Source organism: Trichechus manatus, unplaced genomic scaffold, assembly GCF_000243295.1.
Source record: "Trichechus manatus latirostris isolate Lorelei unplaced genomic scaffold, TriManLat1.0 scaffold00007, whole genome shotgun sequence".
In the NCBI taxonomy this organism is placed as follows: Eukaryota; Metazoa; Chordata; class Mammalia; order Sirenia; family Trichechidae; genus Trichechus; species Trichechus manatus.
This window is the reverse complement of record NW_004443943.1, coordinates 4,342,882-4,357,156: the sequence shown is the minus strand read 5'-3', so window position 1 is coordinate 4,357,156 and position 14,275 is coordinate 4,342,882. Positions and strand designations below refer to the sequence as shown.

At 38.0% G+C, this 14,275-nt stretch overlaps 1 protein-coding gene across 1 annotated transcript in view; it reads right to left on the bottom strand.

Annotated features, from left to right (window-relative positions):
• Positions 1-14,275, bottom strand: part of ANK3 (ankyrin 3) — a 742,532-nt gene that overhangs the window by 361,724 nt on the left and 366,533 nt on the right. The window lies entirely within an intron of this gene.

Genomic DNA, 14,275 nt, shown 5'->3' with positions numbered 1-14,275 from the left:
GGGGGGGCAGAATTACTGGACCGGTTGGGACGAGAGGAACCCCTGACATTATCATCCTAAGATACCCTTTAAAGTTTGGACTGAAACTACTTCCAGAGGTAACCTTTCGACTAAATAACAGATTGGCTCAAAAAAGAAACAATATCACCCATAAGTACTGTGCTCCTTTAAAAAACAAATTATTTATATGAGACCAAACAGTTAACATTTACCCTAATGTAATGAGATGAGATGGTCCGGGGGAGCAGGGAACCACAAGAATGGAAGTAATGAAAAGGTTGACACAATGCAGAAAATCTAACCAATGTCACCGAACAATATGTACAGAAATTGTTAAATGAGAACCTTATTGTAAGCCTTCAGTTGCTGTGTAAACCTTCACCAAAACAAAATATTTATTAAAAAAATAAAATAAAATAATGGGGAAAACTGTGTTACTTTTGAGGAGACACCAAAGAACCTACTGTTCAGCAGAATCCAGAAAAGATACAGGAGGACTATTGTATCACAACACTAACAGAACGACCAGACTACTTACGCAAAATTACAAAATTCATAAACTGGTTTATAATAGTATACCTTAATATGTGGTAGGATAAAAAAAATGGTTCCGGTTCTCCCCCCACCCCACATGCACACCCCTTTGGAATGGGTGCTGGAATCTATTCGCCCACTCTGTAAATCTGGGTTGTTCTTGTGACTTACTTTTGGCAGCAGAATATAGCAAGATAATATAGATTTGCTAGCCCCAAATCTAGGCCTCAAGAGGACTTGCATGCTTCTACTCTACTCTAGGACCCTACCAAGCCACCACCATGTAAATAAGCCTGGACTAGCCCAGTAGATGATGAGAGACATGTGGCCTAGCCACCCCCATTGTCCCAGCCAATACCAGGCCAAGCAGCAGAAACAGTGTCACCTAGGTAACTAGCAGATAACCAAAGATCCCTGTGTTAACCTAGCCTAGATGATATAAACTTCCCAGCTGATCCTAGTCCAGATGGCCTACCCACAGAATTTTAAGTTAAATAATGTATACTATTTTAAGCCACTAAGCTTGGGGTGATTTGTTATGCAGCAAAAGTAACTGATACCAAAAGAGGCAAAAAATACAAATTATAAATACTAGGAATAAAAGAGGAGTTCTGAGGTGGCACACATGGTTAAGTGCTCAACTACTAACCAAAAGGTTGATGGATTGAACTCACAAAGAGGCACCTCAGAAGACAGGACTGATATGCTTCCGAAAGGTCACGGCATTGAAAACCCTATGGAGCAGTTCTACTCTGCACACATGGGGTTGCCATGAGTCAGAATTGACTTGAAGGCACCTAACAACAGGAATAAAAGAGGGAATATCACTACAGAGACTACAGGTATTAAAAATATAACGGAATATTATGAAGAACTTTATGCCAATAAATTGAAAATTTAGATTAAATGGACAAATTCCTCAAAAAATGCAACTTATCAAAACTGACACAAGACGATAAAGAAAGTTTTAAGAGCCTATCTTTACTAAAGAAATTAAAATTATTATTAAAAAAAAAATCCCACAAAGAAAACCCCATGCCCAAATGGTTTCACAAGTGAATTCTATCAAATAGTTTATAAAGAAATAACACCAATAGTATACCAATTCTTTCTGAAAATAGAAGAGGTGAGGAGACTTTTCCAACTCAGTGTATGAGACCAGACTAACCCAAATATCACAACCTAACCAAGAAATTACAAAATAAAAAATAAAAATTACAGAATGATTATCTCTAATAAAGATAAATGCAAAAAATGCTTTACAAAAATATCAGCAAAATAAAATTTAGCAATATAGTGGGGCTTATCCCAAGAATAAAAGATTGGTTTAACATTGAAAGTCAATCAAACAATGCATTTAATTAACGAATAAAGGGGAGAAAATATCATTTCAATTAAAAAAAAAACCCATTGCTGGGTCTTAAAAGCCTGTGAGCAGCCATCTAAGATACTCCACTGGTCTCATCACATCGGGAGCAAGGGAGAATGAAGAGAACAGGATACAAGGAAAAGATTAGTCCAAAGGCCTAATTGTCCACAGCTACCAAGGCCTCCACCGGACTGAGTCCAGCACAGCTAGATGGTGCCCGGCTACCACCACTGACTGCTCTGACCAGGATCACAACAGAGGGTTCTGGACAGAGCTGGAGAAGGATGTAGAACATAATTCTAACTCACAAAAAAAAGACCAGATTTACTGGCCTAAAGGAGACTGGAGAAACCTCGAGAGTATGGCCCCCAGAGACCCTTTTAGCTCAGTGGTGAAGTTACCTCCGAGGTTCACTGTTCAGCCTGTGAGTGGACAGCCCTGTAAAACCAAATGAGACTAACGAGGTACAGGAGTCCAGTGACAAGGGCCAGAAGGCAGAAGGGGACAAGGAAGCTGGTGATAGGGAACCCAAGGTTGAGTAAGGATACTGTTGATGTGTTGTGAGATTGTTAACCATTGTCATAGGGCAACATGTGTAGTAACTGTTAAATGAGAAACTATTTTGTTCTGTAAGCCTTCATCTTAAGTGAGAATAACAGCACAATTGGAAGAGAGTAGTCAATGTCACTGAACTGTGTATGTAGAAATTTTTGAAATGGTGTATCTTTGGCTATGTGTATTTTCACCAAAAAAAAAAAAAAATGTTGAGAAGTTAGAGGGTTAATATGTTGTGAGGTTGTTAACCAATGTCATAAAACAACATGTGTACTACTGTTTCATGAAAAACTATTTGTTCTGTAAGCCTTCACCTGAAGTACAATAAAATATATATATAAAAAAAAAAAACCATTGCTGTCGAGTCAATTCCGACTCACACTGACTGTCTTAGTTATCTAGTACTGCTATAACAGAAATACCACAAGTAGACGGCTTTAACAGAAGTTTATTCTCTTACAGTTTAGGAAGCTTAAAGTCCAAATTCAGGGTGCCAGCTCCAAGGGAAGGCCTTCTCTCTCTGCCAGATCTCAAGGAAGGTCCTTGTCATCAATCTTCCCCTGGTCTAGGAGCTTCTCAGCACAGGGACCCCGGGTCCAAAGGATGAACATGCTCCTGGCTCTCTTTGCTTGGTGGTAATGAGGTTTCTCTCCTGTCTGCTCGATTCTCTCTTTTATATCTCTAAAGAGATTCACTCAAGATACAACCTAATCCTGCAGATTGAATCCTACCTCATTAACATCACAGAGGTTAGGATTTACAACACATAGCATAATCATATCCGATCACAAGATGGTGGGCAACCACATAATACTGGGAATCATGGCTTAGCCAAGTCGACACACATTTTTGGGGGACACAATTCAATACCTACTAGTGACCCTACAGGACAGAGCAGAACTGCCCCATAGGGTTTCCTAGGATGTAATCTTTACAGAAGCAGAGTGCCACATCTTTCTCCCACAGAGTGGCTGGTGGATTCATACTGCCAACCTTTCAGTCAGCACCAAGTGGTTTAACCACTGCACCACCAGGGTTCCTTGATCATTTCAATAGATGCAGAAACTTTATTTGACAAAATTCAATACCCACTTATGATTTTTTAAAAACTCAGGATATTATGAATAGAAGAAAATTTCTTCAATCTAATAAAGGATTTCTATGAAAGGCCTGGGAGCCCTGGTGGCGCAGTGGTTAAGAGCCTGGCTGCTAACAAAAAGTTCAGCAGTTTGAATCCACCAGCTGCTCCTTGGAAATCCTACAGGGCAGTTCTCTATAGGGTTGCTATGAGTCAGAATCAACTCGACAGCAATGGGTTTTGATGAAAGGTCTACAGCTAATATTATACATAATGGTAAAATATTGAATGCTTTCCTTCTAATACTGAGAACAAGGCAAGGATGTCCACTCTCATTACTTCTATTTAACAACATCAGGAGATCTTAACCAGTGTAATAAGGTAAAGAAATGAAATAAAGTAGTAAAGATTGGAAAGGAAGAGTAAAACTCACTCTTTTCACAGATGACATGATTATTTACATAGAAAATCATAAGGAATTTACAGAACAACTTTAATACTAATGAGTGAATTTAATTTGGTTCAAGATACCAGATCAATATAAAAAAATCAACTGTTTTAGATGATAGCTGCAAACCACTGGAAACTAAAATTTATAAAAGAATAATCTCACTTTTAAAAACATCAATAAACATAAAATACTTAGGAATGATGTATTTTTTCACAAATAATGAACCTCCTACATTTGTCTGCCAACCACTCCATTCCCCCACAAGGTATTTTTGTAAGCACGCTATGCTAATTTTTTTACAGCAACATTAAAAGGAAATTGGTACAGTGGCACTTACAAAAACACCCCACAGGGGGAAGGAGCAGTTGGCAAACAAATGCAGAAGGCATGCATTATTTGCATAAAAATATGGTAAATTTAATGAAAGATGTGCAAGACCTCCACATTGCAAATTACAAAATACACTGTGGAGAGAAATTTAAAAAGATCTAAATAAAAGTAGAGTTATACCATGTTCATGGACTGGAAGACTCAACATTGTTAAAATGTTAATTGTCCTCAAATTGATATACAGATTCAATGCAATTCCAATCATAACTCCACCAGGATTTGCGTGTGTGTATGTATACTAGACAAGCTTATTCTAAAACTTGTACAGAAATATAAGGACATAGCATATCCAAAGAAATCCTGAAAAACAAAAACAAAGTTGGAAAACTTAACACTACCTGAATTTAAGACTTACTATTAAAAAAAAAAAAAAAGTTGCCTTTGAGTCGATTCCGACTCACAGTGACCATACAGAACAGAGTAGAACTGCCCCATAGGGTTTCCAAAGAGTGGCTGGTGGCTTCAAACTGCCAACCTTTTGTTAGCAGCCGAGCACTTAACCACTGCATCATAATCAAGACAGTATGATACTGGCATTAAGACAGACAAATAGATCAATGGAACAGAAATAGACCCACACTCAAATTGTCAATTTATTTTCAACAAAGGCACCAAAGTAATTCAATAGGGAAAGAAAAGTGTTTTGAACAAATCATGCTGGAACAACTGAATACCCACACAGATAAAAATGAACTTCATCCCCTACAGAACCCCCATACTACCCATACACTAAAAGTAATGCAAGCAGAATCATAAACTGAAATAAAAAGCTAAAACTCTAAAGCATTTAGAAGAAAATATACAATATCTTCAAGACATGGGACTAGCAAACATTTCTTAAGACAGGACATACAAAACAATAACCATAAAATTAAAAAAAATAATAAATTACACTTCAGCAAAATATAAAGCTTCTGCTATTCCAAAGCCACCATTAAGAAAATGAATAGGCCACAACTGGGAGAATATAATCTCAAAATACATAGCTGACAAAGGATTAGTAATCAGAAAACATAAATGACTCCTACAAATCTAAAATGTAAAGACAAACAACCCAACTAAAAATGGACAAAGATTTAACAGACACTTGCAAATGGTTAACACATGAAAAATTGCTCATCACAATTAGTCATAAAGGAAATGCAAATTAAACCACCGAGAGTACCACTATCGTCTAACAGAAGGCTAAAACAAAACAGACTGACAATACCAAATGTTGTTATGGGCACAAAACAACTAGAACTCTAATACATTGTTAGTGAGAGTTTGAAACTGTAAAACCACTTTGGAAAGAAGTGCTGACAGTTTCTTATAAAACTAAACATACATATACCCTCCCTATGATCCAGCAATTGTTCTCCAGATGTTTACACAAGAGAGAAGAAAGCATATGTCTACAAAAGACTTGCACAAGAATGTTCATAGCAGCTTTACTCACAATACCCCCAAACTGGGAACAGTTCAAGTGTCCAAGAACAAATGAATGGATAACAAACTGTGCTGTGTTCATGCAATGTATTACTCAGCAACGAAAAGGAACGAATTACTATTACACACCGCATGTTGAATCTCAAACACATTATGCTGAGAAAAGCCTTACTCAAATGACTACATACATTACTAACCCACTTATATGAAATTCTAAAACTGTAAAAACTCATCTATAGCGAAAAAGATCAGAATAGTAGTGCCTCTACGGGTAGAGTGAGATGGGAATTGACTGGGAAAGGGCATGAGGGAATTTTCTGGGGTAATATTTTGTATCTCAGCAGGGATTTGTGTTATCAAGTATATGCACTTGTCAAAATTCATCAAATGGTAAGCTTAAATTTTGTACATTTCAATGTATGTAAAGTTTGCCTTAAAAAATTAAACAAATACTGAACTCTAGTTAATGACATATAAGCTAAAGTGTTGAGGGGTAAAGTTTACTGATGTCTATACCTTACCTTGAAATGTATCTAAAAAATAACATGTATTGATGGATGGATACAGGGATTGAGATATGAATATATAGATAATAAGACAAACACAGAAAAATGTTAATCGTGGAATCTAGATGGTAGGTATATGAATGTTCATTATATAATTCTCTCAACTTTTTTTGCATATTTGAAAATTCTCCTGATAGCATGTTGGGAGAAAAAGTAATCGATACTACATGGTAGACTAAAGTTCCCATACAATTTTTAGACACATCAAATTACATTCTCACGACACCCTGTAAGATACACAAGGCTGGCATCATTATTTCTGCTTTAGAGCTGAAGAAACTGTTTCATACAGGATCTTGTTCAAAGTATAAAAGCAGTTTAGATCAGGTGGTGTTAAACGTTTTCTGTAAGGGGCCAGATACTAAATATTTTAGGATTTTTAGGATTTGCAGGCCATTTGGTCTCTGTTGCAACTACTCAAGTGGGTTCTTGTGGCACAAAATCAATCATAGAGAATATGTAAATGAATGGACATGGCTGTGCTCCAATAAAACTTTACTTATAAAATTAGGTGACCTATGGGCTCTAATTGTGGACCTCTAGATGATTATTCAGGTTCTCTAATTACAGAGGGTTAAGTACGGGACAGAGAAAACAGAATTGGTTTTAGAGTCAGACCAACCTGTGTTTTGCCTCCCACATAGGGTTGCTATGCCAATTAAACTGGCCAATTCATATGAAGCAACTATCACAGTGCCTGTTCTATAGAAGGTATTCAGTAAATGTTAGTTGTTTTCATTATCATGCCTTTTCCTCATTTACTACTTTTTGCCACTACACCTCTTGGCCTGGATAAATTATAACAAGAAAATAAGCTGTTTAATGTTACTTAACCAAATTAATCAATCATAATAGACCTTTTGGTCAGTACATCTATAACAGTTATACCATAAATGGAAATGCATCATTTTCCTGCACTTGGAAACAAGGCTAACTTTCAGATGGAAATTCATTGACAGCCCTCCAGGTCTTCTACTCTGTCACCCAGAGGTCACAGTTACTCCTACTCCATACCCAAGCAAATGCATTGGTTAACTACTGCTTTTGAGTTTCTCTCAGGTCATTTCTCCAGCTTACATGATTTCACCTACTTCATGGTACCAAGCTGTGTGTTCCTCTCATTCTTCAAAATCCCACTGAAAATCTAGCTTCTCCTTAAGCGTTAGAGGTCTCTAAACTCTTATCTTTGGCCTCTCTCCAAATACCTTGAAGAAACTGTGGTGGCAAAGTGCTAGTGATAATTCTAATTTCTTTTGCTCTTTAGAATGGTGACAATGCAAATTATGAAACAATCTCTTAATTAATATATCAGTTAGCAAAGTTCCCAGGGTATATCCAAACTTTAGATTATAAGGCAAGAGACATCTTCTACTTTCTTTAATGGCTTATAAAAATAACATCATAATAACAATATAGATCTATTTACTGAGTACTTATTATGTGCCAAGCACTGTGCTAAGCATTTCATTCATTCCTTCATTTATTAATTCACACGTTCATCAATATGTATGGAATACCTACTATGTGCCAGGACTCACATAAATTATCTCATGAATCAGTACCAAAATTCTGTAAGGTAGGTATTTTTATTCCTATTTTACAAATTATGTAAATTGAGGCTCAGGGGGTAATTAAATTACTTTACCCAATGTCTCAAGGCTGGAAAAAGGCAGAGCCAGGACCTAGTAAACTACTCTAAAGACTTTGAATAAATACTATGAACGTATGTTTGGCACGTGTTTAATGTGTTTTGTATTGCTTTGCCCTTTTCTAATATGTTTGTTCTGTCTCCTCCATTTGGTTATCATATCTGGGTAGGAATGGGCCAGGAGACTCACTCCCTATGACCTTCCCCACCATGTCTCCCACACTGCACTGCCTGAAGTGGAAAATCAATAACTTTTGCTGATTCTTACCCCCAAGCCATCCCCATTGCCATCTGTTCAGGCAACTCATTGGCCAGCATGGCCCGCATATCATGTTTTCTCATTTTAATCCTGGCTTCTCTGGAAAAAATCCATAGAAGGCAATGAGGAATCAGGGACTGCCTCTCCTACGACGTTGAACTTTGTCACTATACTTTAGCAATCAGCTATGTTGCTCATGGAGCCCTGGTGGTGCAGTGGTTAAGAGCTTGGCTGCTAACCAAAAGATCAGCAGTTTGAATCCCCCAGCCACTCCTTGGAAACCTATGGGGCAGCTCTACTCTGCCTTATAGGGTCGCTATGAGTCGGAATCAACTTGATGGAAATGGGTTTGGTTTTTGGTTTATATTGCTCATGATTTCTCTGTCTTTGTAACAAGAAAGAAGACTCTAGAGGAGTAAATGAAGATAAAAGAAAACAGCAATGTATAAACTCCCTTAGGGAACAACGTGTAATCTGAACAGACACTTCCTACCAGTGCATAAGTGAAAAACACAACAGTCACAGGGAGCCTGATGTGCAAGCATTCCTCCTGCAGCCAGCTTTTTAAACATCTTTCCTAGCCATATTTTTATGCTAACTCAGCTCTTTCTGAGTAAAGTCTCCACTTTCTCAGATGTGCGTCTGAGATGAGCTAATAACACTGGATGCATTAACCAATCAACAACAGTGAGGAGTTCAGAAAACAAACAGGCATGGAGCAATGCTATTATTACGTGGCTTCTGCCTGATGCTGTTGTCTTCATTAAGCAGGCAGCAATGTCAATATATCCAGGAAGGCAAAGTAAAATCTTTACAAATTGCTTGCTGGGTTCAAATTCCTTTTTCCTGAAATTATAGACATAGTAACAGCTGCAGTGAGAGTTGCAGTTGATTTCTCTCCTTTTTAGTTTGATTTAAAAAAGGTCTCCCTTCACTACTCTAGCCATGTAGTCTCATTTTGAATTGTTAGCAAGTTGTGTTCATGAAACTTCCCATCCAGCCCAAACAGCAACTATGGCAGCTTTAGAGACCAAGAGAAACTCATGCTATTTTAAGCTTTCTCATCGGCTGGTTTCAGTGGTTCCCTTCTCAAATGCAGTTGCTGTAAACATCCTTGCATATATCACATTGCAGAGAACATCAGTCTACTTGTATGTTGTTGCTTTTTCGGGGAAAAAGAATGAATTTTTTTTTTCTAATTAAGCAAAAAGTAAATATTTAAAGGGTTTGGTTGATTCATTTCCACTGGTTAGTTATGTTTATATTTTTCAGCTAACAGAACAGCGTTTGTAAAGGAGTTTGCTTCCTCTCCTGTCTTCTTTGCAGGCTCCGCCTGCTTCCTCTTGGCCATCAGAGTTCCTCAAGTCTCCATCCCGGCCTTCTCCTCTCCTCACTCAGCACTCTCTTGCTAGGCCATCTCATCGACACCCACAGCTTCAGTTACTGCCGACATTAGATGACTCATTGTCCAGACCCCTGCTCTGAGCTCCCGATCTAAAAATTCAACTGCCTAATTTCAGATCTTCCCTTATCAAACTGAACAATGTCCAAAAGTAAACACATGAAGTGCCTCCCACAAGTTTACCACTATTCCTTAGCTCAGTGAATGGCACCATCACCCATAAAACAGAAACTTCCCTTCCCACGATGCCCACGATCTAAACCCCTACTGTGTTCCCAACTTCTTCTTGCACCATGTTCTCCTCACTCTACATATTGTAGCCACTCTGCTCTTCACCCAGTCTCTTCATTATCCCTCCTACCCTTCACCTAGATGATGCCTCTTCATCCTCCAAGTATCAGCTGAAGTACTGTATCCTTGATCTCCTGACAAAGCAGATTCCTTCTTTTATAGGTTTCATAGTATCACATACTTCCCCTTCCAAGCACTAGTCATAGTTACAACTTTGCATTTTGTGTGTGTGATTATTTGATTAATGTTTTACTTCCCTACACCAGGTTGTAAGCTCCAGGGAAGAGGAGGCAGTGTTTGTCCACCGTTTATTCCATAGAGTCTAGAGTGCTTGGAACTTGGTAGGGGTTTCATTAAATCTTAGTTGAAAGGGAAGGGGAAAGAAAGGAAGACAATGATATTTGTGCTTATCAAACTATGGCTGGTACAGCTGAGACTGACTAGATATTCCCCATACAACTTCCATTTTCCTTTTGGGCACTTATATTGACTGCCTTTCTCAACCTCCTTGCAGCTGGGTGAAGCCATGCAACTGAGAAGGGAAGGAGACAAAGATTGATGCGATTTATGGTACCTCCAAGCCTGACCCTTAAAACTCCACACAGTGTTTGCTCCCTTGCTCCTCTCCTCTGTTCCAGGGTGTTGATCAGCTATCAAGGATCAAATGAAGAACTCCAAGGGCCTGGTAGACGTTGGATCCCCAAAACAGAAGGCGCCTAGGTCTCCAAATAACTGCACAGGCCCTCCACCAAGCCATGCTGGACTGTGATGCGAACCAGAAATAAGCTTTTATTGTGTTAGGTTTGGGTGTTGCCTGTTTCATCAATTAGACTACATTGACGAATAGAGTTGGGAAGAGGAAAGATATGTAGTTATTACCCTGTGTCTGGGAATTTTCTTATATAGAATATTTTGTTTTTCTTACTTGGAAAAGAGAAATCAAAAAGTTATGCTAGCTACGTTTAGGGTTCAGAAGATAAATATGTTTCAGTCTAAAATGTACAATTGATTAGAAATAACTGTACTTTCCGGTCAAAGTAACCTAGAGTGAGAAATGCTAAACGCGTCGAAGCCAAATAAAGTTATTATGTTATTATGGGTCATTAGATTCTGTCTTCTTGCTAGTTCTTTTGTGTGTATGAAACAATATCAACATAAAAAAAAAAAAGAGAGAGGGAGAGAGAAAAGAAAAGCAGCCACTTGGAGCGAAGGGATCAGTCTAGAGGCAGTCTACTTCTAACACTTAGAGAGGTAGGGATGGTGTTATGTATGTAATTTCTGTAATGCTCTCAAATCACATGTATACAAGGCAGTGTTATGTATGTTTCTATAATATGTATAAGGCATTATTATGTTTGCTTCTATAAACAGTCTTAAGCCATAGATGCACGAGTCACCTGAATTGTGACTTAAACATTATATCACTGTAAGGTGGACTTGAGGCATTAGCGATATCATAAACAACCCCTTAATTTCTAAAAGATGCAACATTAGGTGAATGTCTGACCTTGAAGAAAAGATGTAACACGCTAAACATGACATCACCTAGCCCTTATTGTATGAAACCAAGGCTAGAAAATTGTATATAAGCACTAGACTTCTGTGCATTCCTTAAGAGAAGATAGAGGCAAGGGATTCCTCTTTAGACTCTGACACTCTCTGAAGAGGAGACTCTCCCAAAGACTAAGACTCAGACTCAGCCCACTGCGGCTCACCTTGGACCCTAGCTACAAGAGATCTCCACCGAGTTCGAACTGCAGTCAAGCCTTCCTTCCAAGAACAGGACCTCAGTTGGAGGTAGACATCTGTGTGCCCATGTTATCAACCTCAGGGAAGTATGAATACAAAGGAATTAAGAAGCATCACAATGTACTAGTGAAAAGCCCAGACTCCAGAGCCAGACTGCCTCAGTCTAAATCCCAGCTCTGTCACTTATTAGAGGAATGTCCTTAGACAAGTGACCCAATTTCTCTATGACTCAGTTTCCACACTCCTGAAATGTGGAAATGAGGATACAGGAGAAACTATAGTGTTTTCATAGGGATGAAGTGAGTTAATATTTGTAAAATACAGTAAGGGCTATATAAGTGTTTGACTGGAAAAATAAGGACCAAGATTAATTGGGTAGTTAATCTCAGCAGGGTACTGCCTATTTATAATGGGTACTCCAAGTTTTCTTGAAGAGAAAATACTTTAGAATTTCTGACAGGCTTATGAGAACACAGAGGAAACGAGAGAGAAAAGATCCCTAAAAGTGACACTAGGAGAAGTTTTTGAGGAGGGGAAGTCCTTGCTGGCTGCTGATTGGGAAGCATTTGTAGTTTATAGTCATCAGGTAGATAAACCGTGCAAGTGTTCAAAAATCTCACTGTCAACTACTATCCAACTACTGGGAAGGTTGAGCCATACCAGCTCCCTGAGAATTTTGATCCTATTATTTTCACTATGGTAGTCTCAGTGCTAATTACTGCACCAAGCACAGAGAAAATGAGCAACAAATATTTAGCTGATTGATTTTACCTGTCTAATGACAATCAAGACTTTCTATTTACAATTATAGTTATTTTAATCTGTATGTCTTATCTCTCTGCAGCCACTTGAAGGTAAATTCCATACCTCATTATCTTTTTATGCCCATCTACAACGATGACTCTACATAATAGAGACTCATTAAATAACTGAAAGAATTAATGAATTGATAAAAGGATGGTTCATCCACTCAGTCTAATCATTAGTAATCCTGCTCCCCAATTTATGAGATAGTAAATCTGAATTTACAAAACTAAACAGTGAAGTACAAAATAATTATTGCCTTTCTATGGTACTAATCTTAAACCCTTATAAAAGGTTATCACAATTCTAGCCACTTCTTCCTCACTAAATTTTATGACCTTGAATGAACACTAATTTACTAAAAATGATATTAAGTTCTTAAAAAAAAAAAAGTCTATTTCCTCTTCTGATGTTATGGCACATGGTATACAGAGAAGAATTCATGATATGGCTACTATGTTACTTCTTGTTGGTACCTATAACACTTCCATGCCAAGTATCTCAGGTAAAGCTCTATAGAACAAGTTGCTTGAAAAGGTGACAGATAAAATCTTTATCATACTGACAATCTTGGAGCTCCCAGGAGAGTGCCTAAGTAATTTCTCTTCTCTTTGGAGACAACAGAAAAACCTGTCAGACCCATCACATGAACTCCAAAACAACACCATTCACCATCAAATATCACATTAACCTTTGGGAAATCTAGAAGATTCTGCAAAATAAAATAAGTATTCAATCCTATAAAAGTACAGAAGAAAAGCAATTTTACTTCAGAAAAAAAGGTATTGGAAATCTTCCATTTGGAATGATGCAGAGTATTTAACAAGAATTTAATAATTTAAAACATACTTCCAAATGGCACATAATTTTTAATGAAAAAGGAACACAAAAGGAAATATTGATGCTATAATCTAGGCATTATTATTTTATCCACACGTTTTTAAACATTTGTAATTTAAAAAAAAAGATGATTTCTGTTATTGTCATGGCACAGAATACTGGCATTTTAATTTAGCCACAGTTATGTTTATCACATAAAGCATGCCTTCAAGAGATCTGTTCTGTTGAATAGATTCTATCTTATTCTCAGCAAGTTCCCAAACGTACCTCGTGCTGGGGAGGGAGGCACTGGACTGTAGACACTATCCTGTCCTACTCTTCAGTGCACTCCCCAATCTCATGTGGGGGAAGATTCCAGTGCATAACAGGAATATACAAATCCATGAGTATTTCTCAGATGTGAACAGGGTTACTGATACAATGAAGATCGATTTTTCATGCAATTCAACAAGCACAAGGCACACCACAATTAATTACAGTACAAGATCCAAACCGATTGCTGTCGAGTCAATTCCAACTCATAGCAACCCTATAAGACAGAGTAGAACTGCCCCATAGGGTTTCCAAGGAGCAGCTGGTGAATTCAAACAGCTGGCCTTTTTGGTTAGCAGCCGAGCTCTTAACTACTATGCCACCAGGGCTCCACAGTATAAGACAGGCTCTTATAAGTGATTAGAAAGAATAAGGTGCTACATAATGAGGAGCTGTACAATTGCTGAGGCAGATCTCATTTGGAGCTCAGAGAATGAAGCCACTGGGAGGGAAAGGGGCTTTGCAGGATGGTGGGGTTTAAATTAATATGGCTTCTCTCCTACATGCCATGGTGCAGGAGGGTCAATGGTACTATGCTGGCAAAAATACTATCCATCAAAATTATGTATGTTTAATAGGGGGTTAAAATAAGTTTGCTT